The following is a 21,701-nucleotide window of genomic DNA, read 5'->3' as shown; positions in this document are numbered from 1 at the left end:
CAATCCAAAAGTGTCCACTATCCACAAGTGTGTGCAGAAATTCAAAATCTCCCTTATCCTCTAGTCACTTTTGTCACAGCAGTGCCATCGAGCCTGTCACATAGCGCTCAGATATCAGTGGGCCTCACACAATCCAAAAGTGTCCACTGTCCACAAGTGTGTGCAGAAATTCAAAATCTCCCTTATCCTCTAGTCACTTTTGTCACAGCTGTGCCATCGAGCCTGTCACATAGCGCTCAGATATCAGTGGGCCTCACACAATCCAAAAGTGTCCACTGTCCACAAGTGTGTGCAGAAATTCAAAATCTCCCTTATCCTCTAGTCACTTTTGTCACAGCTGTGCCATCGAGCCTGTCACATATCGCTCAGATATCTGTGGGCCTCACACAATCCAAAAGTGTCCACTATCCACAAGTGTGTGCAGAAATTCAAAATCTCCCTTATCCTCTAGTCACTTTTGTCACAGCAGTGCCATCGAGCCTGTCACATAGCGCTCAGATATCAGTGGGCCTCACACAATCCAAAAGTGTCCAGTGTCCAAAAGTGTGTGCAGATATTCAAAATCTCCCTTATCCTCTAGTCACTTTTGTCACAGCTGTGCCATCGAGCCTGTCACATAGCGCTCAGATATCAGTGGGCCTCACACAATCCAAAAGTGTCCAGTGTCCAAAAGTCTGTGCAGATATTCAAAATCTCCCTTATCCTCTAGTCACTTTTGTCACAGCTGTGCCATCGAGCCTGTCACATAGCGCTCAGATATCAGTGGGCCTCACACAATCCAAAAGTGTCCAGTGTCCAAAAGTGTGTGCAGATATTCAAAATCTCCCTTATCCTCTAGTCACTTTTGTCACAGCAGTGCCATCGAGCCTGTCACATAGCGCTCAGATATCAGTGGGCCTCACACAATCCAAAAGTGTCCACTGTCCACAAGTGTGTGCAGAAATTCAAAATCTCCCCTGTCCTATAGACACCTTGTACCTTGTTTTACATTACTATATAGTTTGTTGGATTTTGTCTACATTTCTACCAAAAATGAGGAAGGCTGGTGGAAGAGGCCGTGGAATTGGGCGGGGGTTGGCAGCTGGTAATGATGGTGTTGGTGGTGGATCTGATGGTAGTGGCAAGAGCAAAATAGGACCGAATGCAGGAGGTGCTGACCCTGCGTCATCGTCTGGCTACATAAGGCCTCAAACGCTTAGTTTTCTAGGAGTTGGCAAACCGCTTTTAAAGCCAGAGCATCAGGAAAAAGTTTTGTCTTACATTGCTGACTCAGCCTCCAGCTCTATCGCCTCCTCTTCTTCAGTTGTAAAAAGTAAAAGCACTGAGTCGTCATTGGAGGCTCATGTTCATGAACCACACCTTTCCTTGTGTCCTTCACCCCAACCAAGATTGAAGGATGACGCAGGCCATACTACTGATTACTCCATGGAGCTGTTTTCACATACCATGCCTGGATTATCAAGTCAAATGGTGAATTACCCAGGCCAAGATGAATCTGACATAGAGTGCACTGATGCACAGCCACTGATGGATGATTCTGCTGGTACATTCACTCAGAGCACTAAATTGTCCTCGCAGTGTACAGAGCCAGATTCTGACCCTGATGAGACTCAGGTGCCCCTTCCCGCACATTATACCACCATACACGGTGACACAGAGGAAGGTGCACATGACATAGAAGAGGAGGTGATGGATGACCCAGTTGTTGACCCAGATTGGCATCCATTGGGGGAAGAGGGTGCTGCTTCCAATAGCTCAGATGAGGAGCATCCACAGCAGACATCGACATCGCAACAGCTGTTATCTGGCAGGCCCGGAGCACTCCAAAGACAGGATCCACACATCAAAAGAGTTGCTGGACAGCTTGTCCAGAGGGTCAAAAGATCACAGCGTGCTAGGCCGCAAAATGTCTGCCAAAGTAGGAAGACTGCAGTGTGGCACTTTTTTGAACAAAATCCTCATGATCAGGCCAAGGTTATCTGTAAGAAGTGCGCAAAGACCTTTAGCCGAGGGAAAAACCTGAAAAATTTGAATACCAGTTGCATGCTTAGACATTTAACCAGCATGCACTTGCAAGCGTGGACACAACACCAAACCTCAAGTGCCACATGTGCAACTGATCACAACGAAGGTAGTCAGCAACGCTACATTGTTTCCCCCACTGTAAGCCCACCGGTTAGCACAGCAGCAAATGTTGAGGTGTCGTTGCAAGGCCACAGCAGTCAGGGAATCCCACTGTTATATCAACGAAAGACTGATTCTAGGCCATCAGAAAGAACACCAACTCCATCACCATCATCAACCCTCTCTCAGTCCGCCCTGTCCACCGCTACTTCCACCATATGCAGCTCTCAAGTCCAGCTCACCCTCCCAGACACTATGAGTAGGTCAAGAAAGTACTCAGTCTCTCATCCGCGTACACTGGGTTTGAACGCCCACATTGCCAAACTAATCTCGTTTGAGATGATGCCCTTTCAGTTGGTGGAAAGCACAGCTTTCCGCGAACTCATGGCCTATGCAGTACCACGCTATGACCTACCCAGTCGCCACTTCTTCTCTCGCAAAGCCATCCCAGCCCTCCACCATCATGTGAAAGACCGCATTGTCCATGCACTCAAGCAGTCAGTGAGCGGAAAGGTGCACCTCACAACTGATGCATGGTCCAGTCGGCATGGCCAGGGCCGTTACGTGTCCATCACTGCGCACTGGGTTAATGTGGTGGATGCAGGGTCCACAGGGGACAGCGGTGGTGGGACAGTGCTGCCTAGCCCACGGTATAGGAAACAGTTGGCTGTAGGCGTTCGACCCTCCTCCTCCTCCACCTCCTCCAGAAGCGAAAGCTCGTCCACAGAGCGCAGTTGTACGAGCACTCCATCTGCAGCTGCCACTGTTGCCCACGATGTGTCCCCCTATCGAGCAGCTAGTTTAAAGCGTCAGCAGGCTGTGTTGCAGATGATGTGTTTGGGCGACAGACACACCGCCGAGGTGCTGGCCGAGTACTTGAAGCGACAAACTGAGTCATGGCTGGGCAGTGTACATCTTGAGGCAGGCAAGGTAGTTAGTGATAACGGCCGTAATTTTGTGGCAGCCATAGCCCTTTCAAAACTCAGCCACATACCTTGTTTGGCTCACACCTTGAACCTGGTGGTGCAGTGCTTCCTCAAAAATTATCCGGAGTTAACAGCCCTGCTCCAGAAGGTGCGAAGACTGTGCGCGCACATCCGCCGGTCGCCTGTACACTCCGTTCGTATGCAGAAGCTGCAGCGATTGCTCCACCTTCCCAACCACCGCCTCATTATCGACATTGCAACAAGGTGGAACTCCACCCTGCACATGGTGGAGCGGCTGTGCGAGCAGAGGCAGGCCATAATGCATTTGTGGGAGGATACACGGCCAGGCACTTTGAGAGCAGACATGGAGTTGACAGGTGTGCAGTGGTCGAAGCTGAAAGACCTTTGTAAAGTCCTTCAGTGTTTTGAGGAATGCACACGGCTGGTAAGCGCAGACGACGCCATCCTAAGCATGAGCATCCCACTTATGCATCTGCTCATGCAAACTTTGACGCACCTTAAGGAGCAGTCGTCTGCAGCCAATGTTGATGAGGAGGAAGAGGAGGAGGGAATCCTTGATGACATTCAGCCATTGTCTGCTCAGGGACCTCTCCTGGATGAGGTGGAGGAAGAAGAGGGGGAGGAGGAGGATGATGGGGATGATTACTTAGGGGAGGAGGATGCATCTCGTGGGGCAAGTGAAAATGTTGGCGTGGCAAGGTCTGGTACAGGGTTTGTGCGTGACTGGAGGGATGTGGATTTGCCAGAAAGTGCTCCTCCACCCAGCACTCGCAGTGCATCATTGACACCGGGAACATTGGCCCACATGTCAGATTATGCCTTGCGGATCCTAAAAAGGGACCCCCGCATTGCCAAAATGATGAACGATGACGACTACTGGTTGGCCAGCATCCTGGATCCACGCTATAAAGGCAAATTACAAAACATCATGCCACAGGAGAACCTTGACCTAATATTAGCTAATAAACAAGCAACTCTGGTAAATCGGTTGCTTGAGGCATTCCCAGCACACAGCAGCGGTGATGGTTCTCACACGAGCCGTACGGACCGGGGGCAGCTTGGCAGAGGTATTCGTGGTGCACACAGCAGAAGTGGCGTTGGAGACAGGGGTTTCATGACAATGTTGTGGACTGATTTTTCAAATACCGCTCACACAACTGGTAATACTGCATCGATGGAAAGTGACAGGAGACAGCAGTTGTCAACTATGGTAACAAACTACTTTTCCTCCCATATCGATGTTCTCCCACACAGGTCATTCCCCTTTGACTATTGGGCCGCTAAACTGGACACCTGGCCTGAATTGGCCCAATATGCCTTACAGGAGCTCGCTTGCCCAGCTGCAAGTGTGCTATCGGAAAGAGTCTTCAGTGCAGCTGGATCAATCCTGACAGAAAAAAGGACCCATCTGTCAACCCAAAATGTGGATGATCTAACCTTCATTAAAATGAACCACGCATGGGTTTCCAAGAATTTTGTCCCACCTTCCCCTGATGACACATAGGGTGACAGAAAAATGGCTTGCTTTGGTCCACCTCTTCCTGGTACTTCACCTATTTCACCTTTTGCATCAGCTGAATGTCCAACATCAACATATGCCACTTTCTAAAACTCCCTAACTGTGCTGCCTCCCCCCCCATGGCCGGGGTCACCACCTACCGCACAACACCGTGCGAGTGCCGTTGCCCTGGACAGGTGGGTAGGCCGACTCTTGGGCGCGGGCACTGGCACAGGGTCCCTCATAGTGCAATCAAGTGTCTCTGACGGTGGTGGTGCACACCCGCCGTCAGACACACCGCTGTACTATGAGGGGCCCAGTGCCAGTACCGACGCCCACGAGTGGGCCCCCCTTGCTTGGGCAGGGCCCCAGCATTTGCAATCTTTACCTCTCCCTGCTCCTCCGCTGTGTAATCTGGGCCGTCAAATCCATACTGTGCCTGACACCGTCTTTGCCTGCCTCCTGAGACATATATTTTGAATGTGTACGCTATCCATACATGTTATCCAGGGATACGGTACCCCTTTCTAACCTTTGTGCAATCACGTGCAATCCATACTGGGCCTAACACCGTCTGAGCCTGCCTCATGCTGTATAGACATATATTTTGAATGTGTACGCTATCCATACATGTTATCCAGGGATACGGTACCCTTTCTAACCTTTGTGCAATCACGTGCAATCCATACTGAGCCTAACACCGTCTGAGCCTGCCTCATGCTGTATAGACATATATTTTGAATGTGTACGCTATCCATACATGTTATCCAGGGATACGGTACCCTTTCTAACCTTTGTGCAATCACGTGCAATCCATACTGGGCCTAAAACCGTCTGAGCCTGCCTCATGCTGTATAGACATATATTTTGAATGTGTACGCTATCCATACATGTTATCCAGGGATATGGTACCCTTTCTAACCTTTGTGCAATCACGTGCAATCCATACTGGGCCTAACACCGTCTGAGCCTGCCTCATGCTGTATAGACATATATTTTGAATGTGTACGCTATCCATACATGTTATCCAGGGATACGGTACCTTTCTAACCTTTGTGCAATCACGTGCAATCCATACTGGGCCTAACACCGTCTGAGCCTGCCTCATGCTGTATAGACATATATTTTGAATGTGTACGCTATCCATACATGTTATCCAGGGATACGGTACCCTTTCTAACCTTTGTGCAATCACGTGCAATCCATACTGGGCCTAACACCGTCTGAGCCTGCCTCATGCTGTATAGACATATATTTTGAATGTGTACGCTATCCATACATGTTATCCAGGGATATGGTACCCTTTCTAACCTTTGTGCAATCATGTGCAATCCATACTGGGCCTAACACCGTCTGAGCCTGCCTCATGCTGTATAGACATATATTTTGAATGTGTACGCTATCCATACATGTTATCCAGGGATACGGTACCTTTCTAACCTTTGTGCAATCACGTGCAATCCATACTGGGCCTAACACCGTCTGAGCCTGCCTCATGCTGTATAGACATATATTTTGAATGTGTACGCTATCCATACATGTTATCCGGGGATACGGTACCCTTTCTAACCTTTGTGCAATCACGTGCAATCCATACTGGGCCTAACACCATCTGAGCCTGCCTCATGCTGTATAGACATATATTTTGAATGTGTACGCTATCCATACATGTTATCCGGGGATACGGTACCCTTTCTAACCTTTGTGCAATCACGTGCAATCCACACTGGGCCTAACACCGTCTGAGCCTGCCTCCTGATGTATAGACATATATTTTGAATGTGTACGCTATCCATACATGTTATCCGGGGATACGGTACCCTTTCTAACCTTTGTGCAATCACGTGCAATCCATACTGGGCCTAACACCGTCTGAGCCTGCCTCATGCTGTATAGACATATATTTTGAATGTGTACGCTATCCATACATGTTATCTGGGGATACGGTACCCTTTCTCACCTTTGTGCAATCACGTGTAATCCATACTGGGCGTGAGAACGGCTGGCGAGCTGTTAAGCAAGCTACAGCACCTGTCCAGACAAGTACAGGGATTCCCTAGAGAGGAGACTTATTTGATTGTTTTCAATGTTGGGACAGCAATTTTTGGGGAGCACTATACTCTGGAGAATGATAGATAGGGCCCACCATACACTGGAACTTTCCAAGGGTGGACATCAGACACTGGAGCAGCATGTACAGGGCCCATTATACACTAGAGCATTAGAAATGGGGCCCATTGTGTTTGGAGCATTATTTGGGCCCATAAGACAGTGGAGCTTCATCCATGGGGACCAACATATACTGTAGCATTATGTGGAGCTCATCATATACTGTTTCAAACATTATATGGGACCAATGATTCTGTATGGAGAAATAGATGGGCCTCGTCATGAGATGTAAAAAGTGAGGTATTTTTCATTGTACTATACCGCTATTTCTCTGCCGTATCGGAGCATGATGAGTTGTGGTATGTGTTAAAGGGGCGCTCTTTCGCCCAGGGCACATGAAAACCTGGAGCCAGCCCCCCCCCACAGTTTGTAGCCAAATAACCCCCATTTTTCAGTGTGTAACTTGTATTATGAAGTTAATTAAGGTTGACAAGCTTAAGAAAGAAGAATTGATGCTTTTGGCATTCAAATGGGCACTGTAGGTGTGTTTCCTGTCCTCCTCTGCCGACTTTTATTCTCCATTGACTTACATTGGGTTTCGTGTTTCGGGACGACCCCGAATTTTCCCTATAATCGGACGATGTTGCTCGACCCGACTTTTGGAAAAGTCGGGTTTCACGAAACGAAACGCGACCCTAAAAAACCAAAAGTCGCTCAACTCTAGTTGTGACAACAAGCAATCGAGATCAAGAACTGAATGTCAAAAGCTTAGATACCAAAGTGTAACAGCGTGTTTCTGCCCAGTTTTCGAACTGGGGACCTTTCGTGTGTTAGGCGAACGTGATAACCACTACACTACAGAAACCGGCTGCGGAAGGTTACTGTGGTCATGATGAGCCATCGAGAACAAAGACTCAACGTCAAAAGCTTTAATATCAACACCTAATGTCATGCTTCTATCCAGTTTCGAACTGGGGACCGTTCGCGTGTGAGGTGAACGTGACAACCACTACACTTCAGAAACTCCCTGCAAAGCTAAAGATGTTTAAACATGCTGAAATGAACTTGAAAAAGAAAAAACATTCAGCCAAAGTCAAGAGGTCTTCCTCTATGTCTAAAGACAGGACAAAGTGCATTTTGCAACACAGGAACCTTTCATTTGTCAGGCTATTGGAGAAAAAGAACAAACAGGGAAACAAAACCATGCTTCACAAAACATTCTCATGCCTTTGTCCAAAAGCCAAAAAGAAAAAGCACCTAGATGCCTGCTTTCGCACATTGATCCTATCAGGTGTTACTTGAATTAGGAACACTTAGACACTGTCAAAAACACACATGCTTGCCAAAAGCAAAAACGGGCAGAAATAATCACATTGGTAAAAGTAATGCTCATTAAACCAGCAATAGAATATGCTAACTAAGGCTTATTAATCCAACAACATATGTTTGTGATCAAAATAAAGAAAAGCCACATGTTTCTGCCCGGGATCCAAACAGGGAACTTTCAGGAGGATGGCAAACAGGATAATCTCTACACTACAGTAACCAGACAAGAGCGTTTACTGTGGTCATGGCAAGCATTAAAGATCAAGCACTCATTGTCAAAAGCGCTAGTTTGCAAGAGGAACGCTGTGTTTCTGCCCAGTTTCGAACTGAGGACCTTTCGCACGTAAAGCGAACGTGATAACCGCTACACTACAAAAACCAACCGATTCAAACAAGCAAAAAATGCTGTGGTCATGGCAAGCAATAAAGAACAAGCACTGAAAGTCAAAAAGATAGTTTTCCAAGAGAAAAAGCTGTGTTTCTGCCCAGTTTCGAACTGGGGACCTTTCGCGTGTGAGGCGAACGTGATAACCGCTACACTACAGAAACCGGAAGCAACGCTTAGGCCTGTTTCACACTTGCTTTTTTTTGCAGCGCGTTTTTCCCTCAAAAAAACGCATTGAAAAACGCATACAAAAGCATACAACTGCTGCGTTTTTTTCAAGCATTTTTATGAGCATGCAGGAAAAAAACACAGCGTTTTTATGCGTTTGTATGCGTTTTTAGTGCGTTTTTACCGCGTTTGCGTTTTTTTCCAACATTAGGTGGCCCGTCACACAAACCCAAACCATGACTTTACTAACCCTGACCCTAACCCTAACCCTAACCCTAACCCTGACCCTAACCCTAACCCTAACCCTTAACCAAACCATACTTAACCCTAACCCTGACCCTAACCCTTAACCAAACCATACTTAACCCTAACCCTGACCCTAACCCTGACCCTAATCCTAACCCTAACCCTAACCCTGACCCTAACCCTTAACCAAACCATACTTAACCCTAACCCTGACCCTAACCCTAACCCTAACCCTAACCCTGACCCTAACCCTTAACCAAACCATACTTAACCCTAACCCTGACCCTAACCCTAACCCTAACCCTGACCCTAACCCTAACCCAAAACCCCCTTAACTAACCCTAACTTTACCCAAACCCCTAAATTCCATTGTCTAAACTAATGGTAAAAAAAAAAATGCATGTGCAAAAAAACGCATACATAAGCATGCCAATGCGCACATATGCTCACCATAGACTTATAATGGGTGTCTTGCTGTAAAAAAACGCATTGCGCGCGCATGCGTTTTTTTTAGGCAAATTGGACGCACAAAAAATGCAACAAGTTGCATTTTGTGCGCCCGAGCGCATACCGCAAAAAAACGCATGCGCGGTAAAACGCGTACAAACGCATGTGTATGCGCACATAAGCGCATACCATGCAAAGTATAGGAAAAAAAAACGCATGCGCTATTTAGAGCTAAATTACCGCAAATGTGAAACCAGCCTTACTGTGGTGACAACAAGCAATCGAGATCAAGAACTGAAAGTCAAAAGCTTGGATACCAAAGGGTAACAGCGTGTTTCTGCCCAGTTTCGAACTGGGGACCTTTCGTGTGTTAGGCAAACATGATAACCACTACACTACAGAAATGGACTGCAGACTGTTACTGTGCTCATGATGAGCCATCGAGAACAAAGACTCAACATCAAAAGCTTTAATATCAACACCTAATGTCATGCTTCTATACAGTTTCGAACTGGGGACCGTTTGCGTGTGAGGTGAACGTGACAACCACTACACTTCAGAAACACCATGCAAAGCTAAAGATGTTTAAACATGCTGAAATGAACTTGAAAAAGAAAATAACATCCAGCCAAAGTCAAGAGGTCTTCCTCTATGTCTGAAGACAGGACAAAGTGCATTTTGCAACACAGGAACCTTTCATTTGTCAGGCTATTGGAGAAAAAGAACAAACAGGGAAACAAAACCATGCTCCACAAAACATTCTCATGCCTTTGTCCAAAAGCCAAAAAGAAAGAGCACCTAGATGCCTGCTTTCGCACCTTGATCCTATCAGGTGTTACTTGAATTAGGAACACTTAGACACTGTCAAAAACACACATGCTTGCCAAAAGCAAAAACGGGTAGAAAAAATCACATTGGTAAAAGTAATGCTCATTAAACCAGCAATAGAATATGCTAACTAAGGCTAATTAAGCCAACAATATACGTTTGTGATCAAAATAAAGAAAAGCCACATGTTTCTGCCCGGGATCAAAACAGGGAACTTTCAGGAGGATGGCAAACAGGACAATCACTACACTAAAGTAACCAGACAAGAGCATTTACTGTGGTCATGGCAAGCATTAAAGATCAAGCACTCATTGTCAAAAGCGCTAGTTTGCAAGAGGAACACTGTGTTTCTGCCCAGTTTCGAACTGCGGACCTTTCGCGTGTAAAGCGAACGTGAAAACCGCTACACTACAGAAACCAACCGAGTCAAACAAACAAAAAATGCTGTGGTCATGGCAAGCAATAAAGAACAAGCACGGAAAGTCAAAAAGATCGTTTTCCAAGAGAAAAAGATGTGTTTCTGCCCAGTTTCGAACTGGGGACCTTTCGCGTGTGAGGCGAACGTGATAACCGCTACACTACAGAAAGCGGATGCAAGTGCTTACTGTGGTGACAACAAGCAATCGAGATCAAGAACTGAAAGTCAAAAGCTTAGATACCAAAGGGTAACAACGTGTTTCTGCCCAGTTTCGAACTGGGGACCTTTCGCGTGTTAGGCGAACGTGATAACCACTACACTACAGAAACCGGCTGCGGAAGGTTACTGTGGTCATGACGAGCCATCGAGAACAAAGACTCAACGTCAAAAGCTTTAATATCAACTCCTAATGTCATGCTTCTATCCAGTTTCGAACTGGGGACCGTTCACGTGTGAGGTGAACGTGACAACCACTACACTTCAGAAACTCAATGCAAAGCTAAAGATGTTTAAACATGCTGAAATGAATTTGAAAAAGAAAAAAACAGCCAGCCAAAGTCAAGAGGTCTTCCTCTATGTCTGAAGACAGGACAAAGTGCATTTTGCAACACAGGAACCTTTCATTTGTCAGGCTATTGGAGAAAAAGAACAAACGGGAAACAAAACCATGCTCCACAAAACATTCTCATGCCTTTGTCCAAAAGCCAAAAAGAAAAAGCACCTAGATGCCTGCTTTCGCACCTTGATCCTATCAGGTGTTACTTGAATTAGGAACACTTAGACACTGTCAAAAACACACATGCTTGCCAAAAGCAAAAACGGGTAGAAATAATCACATTGGTAAAAGTAATGCTCATTAAACCAGCAATAGAATATGCTAACTAAGGCTAATTAAGCCAACAATATACGTTTGTGATCAAAATAAAGAAAAGCCACATGTCTCTGCCCGGGATCAAAACAGGGAACTTTCAGGAGGATGGCAAACAGGACAATCACTACACTACAGTAACCAGACAAGAGCGTTTACTGTGGTCATGGCAAGCATTAAAGATCAAGCACTCATTGTCAAAAGCGCTAGTTTGCAAGAGAAACGTTGTGTATCAGCCCAGTTTCGAACTGAGGACCTTTCACGTGTAAAGAAAACGTGATAACCGCTACACTACAGAAACCAACCGATTCAAACAAACAAAAGATGCTGTGGTCATGGCAAGCAATAAAGAACAAGCACTGAAAGTCAAAAAGATCGTTTTCCAAGATGAAAAGCTGTGTTTCTGCCCAGTTTTGAACTGGGGACCTTTCGCGTGTGAGCCGAACGTGATCACCGCTACACTACAGAAACCGGATGCAAGCGCTTACTGTGGTGACAACAAGCAATCGAGATCAAGAACTGAAAGTCAAAAGCTTGGATACCAAAGGGTAACTGCGTGTTTCTGCCCAGTTTCCAACTGGGGACTTTTCGCGTGTTAGGCGAACGTGATAACCACTACACTACAGAAACCGGCTGCGGAAGGTTACTGTGGTCATGACGAGCCATCGAGAACAAAGACTCAACGTCAAAAGCTTTAATATCAACGCCTAATGTCATGCTTCTATCCAGTTTCTAACTGGGGACCTTTCGCGTGTGAGGTGAACGTGACAACCACTACACTTCAGAAACTCCATGCAAAGATTAAGATGTTTAAACATGCTGAAATGAACTTGAAAAAGAAAAAAACAGCCAGCCAAAGTCAAGAGGTCTTCCTCTATGTCTGAAGACAGGACAAAGTGCATTTTGCAACAGAGGAACCTTTCATTTGTCAGGCTATTGGAGAAAAAGAACAAACAGGGAAACAAAACCATGCTCCACAAAACATTCTCATGCCTTTGTCCAAAAGCCAAAAAGAAAAAGCACCTAGATGCCTGCTTTCGCACCATGATCCAATCAGGTGTTACTTGAATTAGGAACACTTAGACACTGTCAAAAACACACATGCTTGCCAAAAGCAAAAACGGGTAGAAATAATCACATTGGTAAAAGTAATGCTCATTAAACCAGCAATAGAATATGCTAACTAAGGCTAATTAAGCCAACAATATACGTTTGTGATCAAAATAAAGAAAAGCCACATGTTTCTGCCCGGGATCAAAACAGGGAACATTCAGGAGGATGGCAAACAGGACAATCACTACACTACAGTAACTAGACAAGAGGGTTTACTGTGGTCATGGCAAGCATTAAAGATCAAGCACTCATTGTCAAAAGCGCTAGTTTGCAAGAGGAACGCTGTGTTTCTGCCCAGTTTCGAACTGAGGACTTTTCACGTGTAAAGCGAACGTGATAACCGCTACACTACAGAAACCAACCGATTCAAACAAACAAAAAATGCTGTGGTCATGGCAAGCAATAAAGAACAAGCACTGAAAGTCAAAAAGATCATTTTCCAAGAGAAAAAGCTGTGTTTCTGCCCAGTTTCGAACTGGGGACCTTTCGCGTGTGAGGCGAACGTGATAACCGCTACACTACAGAAACCAGATGCAAGTGCTTACTGTGGTGACAACAAGCAATCGAGATCAAGAACTGAAAGTCAAAAGCTTGGATACCAAATGGTAACAGCGTGGTTCTGCCCAATTTCGAACTGGGGACCTTTCGCGTGTTAGGCGAACGTGATAACCACTACACTACAGAAACCGGCTGCGGAAGGTTACTGTGGTCATGACGAGCCATCGAGAACAAAGACTCAACGTCAAAAGCTTTAATATCAACGCCTAATGTCATGCTTCTATCCAGTTTCTAACTGGGGACCGTTCGCGCGTGAGGTGAACGTGACAACCACTACACTTCAGAAACTCCATGCAAAGCTAAAGATGTTTAAACATGCTGAAATGAACTTGAAAAAGAAAAAAACAGCCAGCGAAAGTCAAGAGGTCTTCCTCTATGTCTGAAGACAGGACAAAGTGCATTTTGCAACACAGGAACCTTTCATTTGTCAGGCTATTGGAGAAAAAGAACAAACAGGGAAACAAAACCATGCTCCACAAAACATTCTCATGCCTTTGTCCAAAAGCCAAAAAGAAAAAGCACCTAGATGCCTGCTTTCGCACCTTGATCCTATCAGGTGTTACTTGAATTAGGAACACTTAGACACTGTCAAAAACACACATGCTTGCCAAAAGCAAAAACGGGTAGAAATAATCATATTGGTAAAAGTAATGCTCATTAAACCAGCAATAGAATATTCTAACTAAGGCTAATTAACCCCTTCCTGACATGAGACGTACTATCCCGTCCACGGTACCCGGGCCCGTATGACCGGGGACGGGATAGTACGTCTACCGCGATCAGCGGCGCCCACGTGGTGAGCGCCGCTGATCGCGGCCGGGTGTCAGCTGATTATCACAGCTGACACCCGGCACTATGTGTCAGGGGCGGTCACGGACCGCCCCCGACACATTAACCCCTTGCACACCGCGATCAAACGCGATCGCGGTGTACCGGGAGTTAAAGGGAAGCATCGGCAGGGAGGGGGCTCCCTCCGTGCTTCCCTGAGCCCCCCACGGCAGCGCAATGTGCAGCGCTGCTGCGGGGGACTCCTATCCTCCAGGCCCCCGAATCCAAGATGGCGACGGGGGCCTTCGGGGGCCTGGGGAAGCTGGCTTCCTCAGTGCCTGCAAAGCGCAGGCATGAGGAAGCCTTGTGCACTGCCTGTGACAGATTGCTGATCTGTCACAGTGATCTGTGATGTGACAGATCAGCGATCTGTCACAGGACAGTGATGTCCCACCTGGGACTATGTAATAAAGTAAAAAAAAATTTAAAAAAAAGTGTAAAAATAAATTAAAAAAAATCGCCAAATAAATTAGTAAAAAAAAAAAAAAATATTCCCCAATAAATTCATTTTTTTAAAATAATAAAAAAAAAAAACAATAAAAGTACACATATTAGGTATCGCCGCGTCCGTAACGACCTGCCCTATAAAACTGTCCCATTAGCTAACCCCTTTAGTGAACCCCTTAAAAAATAAAAATAAAAAACGAAGCAAAAAATAATGATTTATTATCATACCGCCAAACAAAAAGTGCAATAACGCGAGATCAAAAAGACGCATATAAATATCCATGGTACCGCTGAAAACGTCATCTTGTCCCGCAAAAAACAAGCCGCCACACAGCATCATCAGCAAAAAAATAAAAAAGTTATAACTCGCAGAATAAAGCGATGCAAAAATAATTATTTTTTATATAAAATAGTTTTCATTGCATAAAACCGACAAAAACATAAAAAAATGACCTAAATGAGGTATCGCTGTAACCGTACTGACCCGAAGAATAAAAGCGCTTTATCAATTTTACCGCACGCGGAACGGTGTAAACGCACCCCCCCCAAAAGAAATTCATGAAACGCTGGTTTTTGTTCATTCTGCGTCCCAAAAATCGGAATAAAAAGCGATCAAAAAATTTCACGTGCCCGAAAATGGTACCAATAAAAACGTCAACTCGTCCCGCAAAAAATAAGACCTCACATGACTCGGTGGGTCAAAATACGGAAAAATTATAGCTCTCAATATGTGGTGATGCAAAAACTATTTTTACAATAAAAAGCGTCTTTTAGCGTGCGACAGCCGCCAAACATAAAAACCGCCATAAATAGTAAATCAAACCCCCCGTTATCACCCCTTTAGTTAGGGAAAAATAATAAAATAAAAAAAATGTATTTATTTCCATTTTTCCATTAGGGTTAGGGCTAGGGTTAGGGCTAGGGGTGTGTTGGGGTAGGGTTAGGGCTAGGGTTAGGGTTAGGGCTAGGGCTAGGGCTAGGGTTAGGGCTAGGGCTAGGGTTAGGGCTAGGGTTAGGGCTAGGGTTAGGGGCGTGTTGGGGTTCGGGTTGGAGTTAGAATTGGGGGTTTCCACTGTTTGGGCACATCAGGGGCTCTCCAAATGCAACATGGCGTCTGATCTCAATTCCAGCCAATTCTGAGTTGAAAAAGTCAAATGGTGCTCCTTCCCTTCCAAGCTCTGCTATGCGCCCAAACAGTGTTTTACCCCCTCATGTAGGGTATCAGCCTACTCAGGACAAATTGCAAAACAATTTTTGGGGTCCAATTTCTCCTGTTACCCTTAGGAAAATAAAAAATTGGGGGCAAAAATATCATTTTTGTGGAAAAAAAATGATTTTTTTATTTTCACGTCCGAGTGTTATAAACTTCTGTGAAGCACTTGGGGGTTCAAAGTGCTCACCACACATCTAGATAAGTTCCGTGGGGGGTCTAGTGTCCAAAATGGGGTCACTTGTGGGGAGTTTCAATAGTTTAGGTACATCAGGGGCTCTCCAAACGCACATGACAACCGCAGACCATTCCATCAAAGTCTGCGTTCCAAAACGTCACTGCTTCCCTTCCGAGCCCCGACGTGTGTCCATACAGTAGTTTTCTCCCACATATGGGGTGTCAGCGTACTCAGGACAAATTGGACAACAACTTTTGGGGTCCAATTTCTCCTGGTACCCTTGGGAAAATAAAAAAAATGGTGACTAAAAGATCATGTTTGTGGAAAAAATACGAATTTTTTATTTTCACGCCCGGGCGTTGTAAACTTCTGTGAAGCACTGGGGGGGTCAAAGTGCTCACCACACATCTAGATAAGTTCCTTGGGGGGTCTAGTTTACAAAATGGTGTCATTTGTGGGGGGTTTCCACTGTTTAGGTACATTAGGGGCTCTCCAAAGGCAACATGACACCCGCAGACCATTCCATCAAAGTCTGCATTCCAAAACGTCACTACTTCCCTTCCGAGCCCTGACGTGTGCCCATACAGTAGTTTTCTCCCACATATGGGGTAGCAGCGTACTCAGGACAAATTGGAAAACAACTTTTGGGGTCCAATTTCTCCTGGTACCCTTGGGAAAATAAAAAAATGGTGACTAAAAGATCATGTTTGTGGAAAAAATACGAATTTTTTATTTTCACGCCCGGGCGTTGTAAACTTCTGTGAAGCACTGGGGGGGTCAAAGTGCTCACCACACATCTAGATAAGTTCCATGGGGGGTCTAGTTTCCAAAATGGTGTCATTTGTGGGGGGTTCCACTGTTTTGGTACATCAGGAGTTTTCCAAACGCGACAATGGTGTCCGATCTCAATTCCAGCCAAAAACGTCAAATGGCGCTGCTTCCCTTCCGAGCTCTGCCATGCCCCCAAATAGTGGTTTACCCCCACATGTGGGGTATCAGCGTACTCAGGACAAATTGCACAATAACTTTTAGGGTCCTGTTACCCTTGGAAAAATAAGAATTGAGGGTGAAAAGATCATTTTTGTGGAAAAAATATGATTTTTTAATTGTATGGCTTTATGTTATAAACTTCTGTGAAGCCCATGGGGGTTCAAAGTTCTCACCACACATCTAGATAAGTTCCTTAGGGTGTCTAGTTTCCAAAATGGTGTCATTTGTGGGGGGTTTCCACTGTTTTGGTACATCAGGGGTTTTCCAAACGCGACATGGTGTCCGATCTCAATTCCAGCCAAAAACGTCAAATGGCGCTGCTTCCCTTCCGAGCTCTGCCATGCCCCCAAATAGTGGTTTACCCCCACATGTGGGGTATCAGCGTACTCAGGACAAATTGCACAATAACTTTTAGGGTCCTGTTACCCTTGGAAAAATAAGAATTGAGGGTGAAAAGATCATTTTTGTTTAAAAAATATGATTTTTTAATTGTATGGCTTTATGTTATAAACTTCTGTGAAGCCCATGGGGGTTCAAAGTTCTCACCACACATCTAGATAAGTTCCTTAGGGGGTCTAGTTTCCAAAATGGTGTCATTTGTGGGGGGTTTCCACTGTTTTGGTACATCAGGGGTTTTCCAAACGCGACATGGTGTCCGATCTCAATTCCAGCCAAAAACGTCAAATGGCGCTGCTTCCCTTCCGAGCTCTGCCATGCGCCCAAATAGTGGTTTACCCCCACATGTGGGGTATCAGCGTACTCAGGACAAATTGCACAATAACTTTTAGGGTCCTGTTACCCTTGGGAAAATAAAAATTGGGGTGAAAAGATCATTTTTGTGGAAAAAATATGATTTTTTAATTGTACCGCTGTACGTTATAAACTTCTGTAAAGCCCTTGTGGGTTCAAAGTTCTCACCACATATCTAGATAAGTTCCTTGGGGGGTCTAGTTTCCAAAATGGGGTCACTTGTAGGGGGTTTCCACTGTTTAGGTACATCAGGGACTCTCCAAACGTGACATGGCGTCCAATCTGAATTCCAGCCAATTTTGCATTGAAAAAGTCAAACGGCGCTCCTTCCATTCTGAGCTCTGCCATGCGCCGAAACAGTCGTTCCCCCCCACATATCAGGTATCTGCGTACTCAGGACAAATTGCACAATAACTTTTGCAGTTCAATTTCTCCTGTTACCCTTGGTAAAATAAAAAAAATTGAACCTGAAGTATTTTTTTTATGAAAAAAAGTTAGATGTTCATTTTTTTTTAAATATTCAAAAAAATTCCTGTGACGCACCTAAAGGGTTAATAAACTTCTTGAATGTGGTTTTGAGCACCTTAAGGGGTGCAGTTTTTAGAATGGTGTCACTTTTGTGTATTTTCTATCATATAGACCCCTCAAAGTGGCTTCAGATGTGATGTGGTCCTAAAAATAAAATGGTGTTGTAAAAATGAGAAATCGCTGGTCAACTTTTAACCCTTATAACTTCCTAACAAAAAAAAATTTTGGTTCCAAAATTGTGCTGATGTAAAGTAAACATGTGGGAAATGTTAGTTATCAAGTTTTTTGTGTGCCTTATCTCTGTGATTTAAGGGCATAAAAATTCAAAGTTGGAAAATTGCGAAATTTTCAAAATTTTCGCCAAATTTCCGTTTTTCTCACAAATAAACGCAAGTTATTTGAATGAAATTTTACCACTAACATGAAGTACAATATGTCACGAGAAAACAATGTCAGAATCACCGGGATCCATGGAAGCGTTCGAGAGTTATGACCTCATAAAGGTACAGTGGTCAGAATTGTAAAAATTGGCCCGGTCATGAACGTGCAAACCACCCTTGGGGGTGAAGGGGTTAAGCCAACAATATACGTTTGTGATCAAAATAAAGAAAATCCACATGTTTCTGCCCGGGATCAAAACAGGGAACTTTCAGGAGGATGGCAAACAAGACAATCACTACACTACAGTAACCAGACAAGAGCGTTTACTGTGGTCATGGCAAGCATTAAAGATCAAGCACTCATTGTCAAAAGCGCTAGTTTGCAAGAGGAACGCTGTGTTTCTGCCCTGTTTCGAACTGAGGACCTTTCGCATGTAAAGCGAACGTGATAACCGCTACACTACAGAAACCAACCGATTCAAACAAACAAAAAATGCTGTGGTCATGGCAAGCAATAAAGAACAAGCACTGAAAGTCAAAAAGATCGTTTTCCAAGACAAAAAGCTCGTTTTCCAAGACAAAAAGCTGTGTTTCTGCCCAGTTTCGAACTGGGGACTTTTCGCGTGTGAGGCAAACGTGATAACCGCTACACTACAGAAACCAGAGGCAAGCGCTTACTGTGGTGACAACAAGAAATCGAGATCAAGAACTGAAAGTCAAAAGCTTGGATACCAACTTCTCCACCATTACAGAAGATCGACTCTCCACTCTACTCTCAAGATCACATCTCACCACCTGTGCACTCGACCCGATCCCATCCCACTTCATCCCAAACCTCACCACAGTCTTCATCCCAACCCTAACCCATCTCTTCAACCTATCACTAACAACTGGTGTTTTCCCCTCAAGCTTTAAACATGCCTCCATCACACCTATCCTCAAAAAGCCCTCTCTTGACCCATCCTCTGTATCTAGCTATCGCCCTATATCACTTCTCCCATACGCCTCCAAGCTACTGGAACAACACGTCTACCTTGAACTGTCCTCCCATCTCTCTTCTTGCTCCCTCTTCGACCGCTTACAATCTGGCTTCCGGTCACACCACTCCACTGAAACTGCCCTTACTAAGGTCACCAATGACCTCTTAACTGCCAAGAGCAAGCGACACTACTCTGTCCTCCTCCTCCTGGACCTGTCGGCTGCCTTTGACACAGTGGACCGTTCCCTATTATTACAGACCCTCTCATCCCTCGGCATCACAGACTTGGCCCTCTCCTGGATCTCATCATACCTAACAGACCGGACATTCAGCGTCTCCCACTCACACACCACCTCCTCACCTCGCCCCCTATCTGTCGGAATCCCACAAGGTTCAGTCCTAGGGCCCCTGCTGTTCTCTATTTACACCTTTGGCCTGGGACAGCTCATAGAATCTCATGGCTTTCAGTATCATCTTTATGCTGATGACACACAGATCTACATCTCTGGACCAGATATCACCTCCCTACTAACCAGAATCCCTCAATGTCTGTCCACTATTTCATCCTTCTTCTCCACTAGATATCTGAAACTCAACATGGACAAAACAGAATTCATCATCTTTCCCCCATCTCACGTGACCCCCCCTACGAACCTATCAATTACAGTAAATGACTGCCCACTCTCCCCAGTCCCACAAGCTCGCTGCCTCGGAGTAATCCTTGATGCTGATCTCTCCTTCAAACCACATATCCAAACCCTTTCCACTTCCTGCCGACTTCAACTCAAAAATATTTCACGCATCCGTTCATTCCTCACCCAAGAATCTGCAAAAACCCTAGTCCATGCCCTCATCATCTCTCGCCTTGACTACTGCAACCTCATGCTCTGCGGCCTCCCCTCAAACACTCTCGCACCCCTCCAATCTATTCTAAACTCTGCTGCCCGACTAATCCACCTGTCCCCCCGCTATTCCCCAGCTTCTCCCCTCTGTCAATCCCTTCACTGGCTCCCAATTGCCCAGAGACTCCATTACAAAACCCTAACCATAATTAATTAGAACTGCAAGGAAAAAAAGCGCAATAGGGTCTTATCTGAGAAAATCAAGATATCAAATAGTAGTATATACTCACCGTATACAGGAGAGTAACAGGCATAAAGAAATGCGGTCAGCTTGCTGCACATCCAAATGACCACGCTGTGGCCATAAATCTTCAGATTCACTAATAGGACTTTTATGGATCAAAACGTGCGCTGCCAGACCATCAATCCTCACAGGTGGTATATTTAATATATTTATTTCCCAACGCGTTTCGAGGTCATAAAACCTCTTCCTCAGGGGATGACATGTACAGGCAGGTAAAGACATTGCCGGTTTTATACATACATGGTTCAAATATTGGCGCCAAGAGTCACATGTTGGGGAAGGGATAAAGGTCAGAGATCATCAGTATAAATGTTTAAAAACTTAGTACATTCAAAAGAATTAATACATTTGGTGTGTTCACAGATAAAAAATAGAGAAGAGGAAGGAAGTGAAGAAAAATAAAGAAGAAATAAAGGAAAAAAGAAAAAAAGAAGGAAGCGCTGCACGAACCCGTGGAAAAGGAACGAAAAAAAGGTGTTAGCCACTGTGTGATCCGCTACTCCAAGTGAGCAGAGGAAAAGTTGCTGAGAGAGGAAGAAATGATTAAAAAAATATATTAAATAATAAAAGTGAATATTGTTGGAAGTGAATGTGTTAAAATCTTTATTAGTACATAAAATGCAGTTGAAATTGGATGAATAAAAATATATGAATAAAAAAATAAAAAATATATATGAATGAAAATTGAATAAAAACGAGTCTGACCAAATATAAAATTAAAAGTTGATAAAAATACAAAAGGTGAGGAATTAAAACCAGGATGGATGTCTGGTAAACTAATTGGAATCGCTGGAGAGAAGAACACTTCTATAGACGGTCCTGAGGGCAGAAGCACACAGAAGAGGAAGCAGATTCAGGGAGGGAAATATGCACGGGAGATCAGAAGGCGAAAGATCGGGTCCAGGAAAAGAAGGGAAAAGAAGCAGGAACAGCAGAGTCCCGCACCCTGAGAGTGTAAAACAAATAGAACAAGTGCAATAAAATTATATTAATATGCAAACAGTAATTTACACGCAATGAAACAACAGAGAATAAAACCAGGATTAGTAAAAGAGGCATGACAAGTTCAGAGAGCGGTGGCCAAAAGTTGAAGCATAAAAACGCAATCTTAAAAAATATTTGCACAAAAAAATATGTAAGAATAAACTTCATTAAACTCAATATCTATTTAATAAAATTATTCAGACAAGGGGATGAGCAGTAAAATTATTTTTATAGGAAGACTTCAGT

At 44.7% G+C, this 21,701-nt stretch overlaps 5 non-coding genes across 5 annotated transcripts; all 5 read right to left on the bottom strand.

Annotated features, from left to right (window-relative positions):
- Positions 1–8,310: 8,310 nt before the first annotated feature.
- On the bottom strand, positions 8,311–8,383 carry TRNAV-UAC (transfer RNA valine (anticodon UAC)). Its single transcript has one exon. It is a non-coding gene; the product is annotated as a tRNA-Val (tRNA).
- A 97-nt stretch (positions 8,384–8,480) lies between these two features.
- Positions 8,481–8,553, bottom strand: TRNAV-CAC (transfer RNA valine (anticodon CAC)). The gene has a single exon. It is a non-coding gene; the product is annotated as a tRNA-Val (tRNA).
- A 2,040-nt stretch (positions 8,554–10,593) lies between these two features.
- TRNAV-CAC (transfer RNA valine (anticodon CAC)) lies at positions 10,594–10,667 on the bottom strand. The gene has a single exon. It is a non-coding gene; the product is annotated as a tRNA-Val (tRNA).
- An 85-nt stretch (positions 10,668–10,752) lies between these two features.
- Positions 10,753–10,825, bottom strand: TRNAV-AAC (transfer RNA valine (anticodon AAC)). The gene has a single exon. It is a non-coding gene; the product is annotated as a tRNA-Val (tRNA).
- A 2,107-nt stretch (positions 10,826–12,932) lies between these two features.
- Positions 12,933–13,005, bottom strand: TRNAV-CAC (transfer RNA valine (anticodon CAC)). The gene has a single exon. It is a non-coding gene; the product is annotated as a tRNA-Val (tRNA).
- Positions 13,006–21,701: the final 8,696 nt, after the last annotated feature.

The sequence above is a fragment of the Dendrobates tinctorius genome, unplaced genomic scaffold (assembly GCF_039654945.1).
Source record: "Dendrobates tinctorius isolate UK_male_01 unplaced genomic scaffold, ASM3965494v1 ptg000251l, whole genome shotgun sequence".
Classification (NCBI taxonomy): Eukaryota; Metazoa; Chordata; class Amphibia; order Anura; family Dendrobatidae; genus Dendrobates; species Dendrobates tinctorius.
This window is presented reverse-complemented; position numbering and strand designations above follow the sequence as displayed.